This window comes from Sinocyclocheilus grahami, unplaced genomic scaffold, assembly GCF_001515645.1.
Source record: "Sinocyclocheilus grahami isolate Dianchi unplaced genomic scaffold, SAMN03320097.WGS_v1.1 scaffold499.1, whole genome shotgun sequence".
NCBI classification, from domain to species: Eukaryota; Metazoa; Chordata; class Actinopteri; order Cypriniformes; family Cyprinidae; genus Sinocyclocheilus; species Sinocyclocheilus grahami.
The window spans coordinates 165,417-167,917 of NW_015505678.1; positions in this window are offsets into that span (position 1 = coordinate 165,417).

Below are 2,501 nucleotides of genomic sequence, written 5' to 3' on the forward strand. Positions count from 1 at the left end.
CTTTTTAACCCAGCGCTGGGTTATATTTAACCCAGCATTTTTTAGGGTGTGGGCTACACATCCAGCAGAAATGCACCAGCCTTAGCTTGGGGATAAGCTAGAGAAGCCTTTACTTCAAACCAGATGACTTGTCATGACAGCTTGAGGGTGGAAGAAGTTGGTTTAGTAGTAAATCCAAAGTTTCCACGTTTAGGAGCCAGTCCATAAATGGTCCATTGCAAGTGATGCCCACCTGCTACACGTGAAATCAAATGCCCAAACATAAGTCAAAGAAAAACATGACACACACAATGCAACTTTTCATGTGCTAAATCTGCCACTAATATTAATGCTGTACGCCTTCAATAACAATAAATTAAATCACACTCTAAAAAATGCTGGGTTAAATACAACCCAGTGCTGGGTAAAATAGGGACAAACCCAGCAATTGGGTTGTTTTGACCCAGCGGTTGGGTTAAATGTTTAACCCAGCCTTCTGGGTAGTAACCCAACCGCTGGGTCAAAACAACCCAATTGCCGCGGATACGTTTTCTACGTTTATTTATGCTACGTTTATTAAACAACGAATCTGTGTGGTGCAGCTGACACAGAACAGCATACGCTGTTTGCGTTCAGTGGATATTCTCCAAAATAGTGCTAGGGTGACGAATTGTTGAATAGTCATTATTTTTGTTTTCTTTGCGTACAAAATGTATTCTCGTAGCTTCATAAAATTACGGTTGAACCCCTGATGTTACATGGATTATTTTACTGATTTTCTTGCTGCGTTTCTGGACCTTTATCGTGTTAATTACATTGCTGTCTATGGGAGGGTCAGAGAGCTCTCAGAATGCATCAAAAATATCTTAATTTGTGTTCTGAAGATGAACGGAGGTCTTACGGGTTTGGAACGACATGAGGGGGAGTAATTAATGACAGAATTTTAATTTTTGGGTGCACTATCCCTTTAAATGCAGACTTTGAGCCAAAAACTCATCACCAAACACCAATGACTTGTACAATATACTATATGGACAAAAGTATTGGGACCCCCCCTCTTTAGAACAGAAAAGGCACTTCCAAAACTGTGGCAACCGAGATGGAAACATAATTCATGTATTTAACAAATTTCCATCTGTTACAACAGTTTTGGAAGTGTCCCAAATGACTGTATACCCGTATGTACAAGTCATTGGTGTTTGGTGATGAGTTTTCGGCTCAAGTCACACCAGAGGTGTTCAGCTGGGATTAGGACTTTGCTTTCTGCAGACCAGTCAAAGTTCTTTCACACTGACTGAACCAATCATTTCTTTTTGAACCTTGCCTTATACACAGAGGCATTGACATGTTAGAATAGAAAAGGGTCCTGTCCAAACTGTTTCTATAAAATTAGAAGCACACAATTCCCTAGAATACTTACATTAGACTTTAACAAAAGTCATTTAGCAGACGCTTTTATCCAAAGCGACTTACAAATGAAGACAATGGAAGCAATCAAAACCAACAGAAGAGCAATAATATGCAAGTGCTGTAACAAGTCTCAGCTTAACGCAGTACACGTAGAATATCATTATATGCTTTAACATTAAGATTTGTACTCGTGGAAATTACTTTAGTCAAACCTGTTTATTAGAAGGAGGTGTCCCAATACTTTTGGCAATATAGTGTACTCACAGAATAGATTGTTTGGTTGTTTTTGTTGTTGTTGCGGTTTATCATACATTTAATGCCCACTTTTGCACTTTAGATACATGGTGAGACCGAATGATAAAACAGAAATGGAAAACAAAGCCACAGACACAAGAATTCAGAATTGCAGTTTTTATTGCTTCATCAGAACCAGTACATGAATGTGGTTTCACAGTAAACAAAAGCTTTATAGTGGAGAATTACTCTTCATCATGTCCTTTCTGTAATAAGAGAGCAAAGAGAATGCAAGTATCATATGATATACTACTATTTTTTAATTGGACAGAAAAATGACCTTGGATCCTGAATCCCGGCTCTTGGCTCTCAGCTTGTTGACCTGAGATTCAGCAATATCAGCCTCTCCTCTGCCTCGTCCAGCTCATGCTGCAGCTTACAGAACTTGCCCAGGTTAGCACACGCCTGTTCCTCCTGAAAAACATATTGTTACAAATAATACAGAGACATCAATACTTCAATATCCGAGTGGCATTGTTTACTTACCGCCTTGCGAGATGTAGGTGTAGTCATAGGGGTTGTTGGTGATGAGCAGCGTCTATAAGGAGAAATGGGAACATAGATCAGAAAATACTCTTCTAATTAGAATCAGTAATGTAGTAGATGTGACGGGTCATTTTACCCAGCAGTTCTGGTTTTCTCTGGGAGAGGATCTGAGGAGAGGATCACACCTTCCAAAAAGTTCAACTTTTGTCATTCTCAGCTGTTTGGGCCCTTTGACGTCTCGGCTCACCATAAGGTCAGTGACTTGACCCTTTGTGCATCATGACCATTGAGCAGGCTATTAATGGAGACTGGGGGGGTCTGTTTGTTTGATT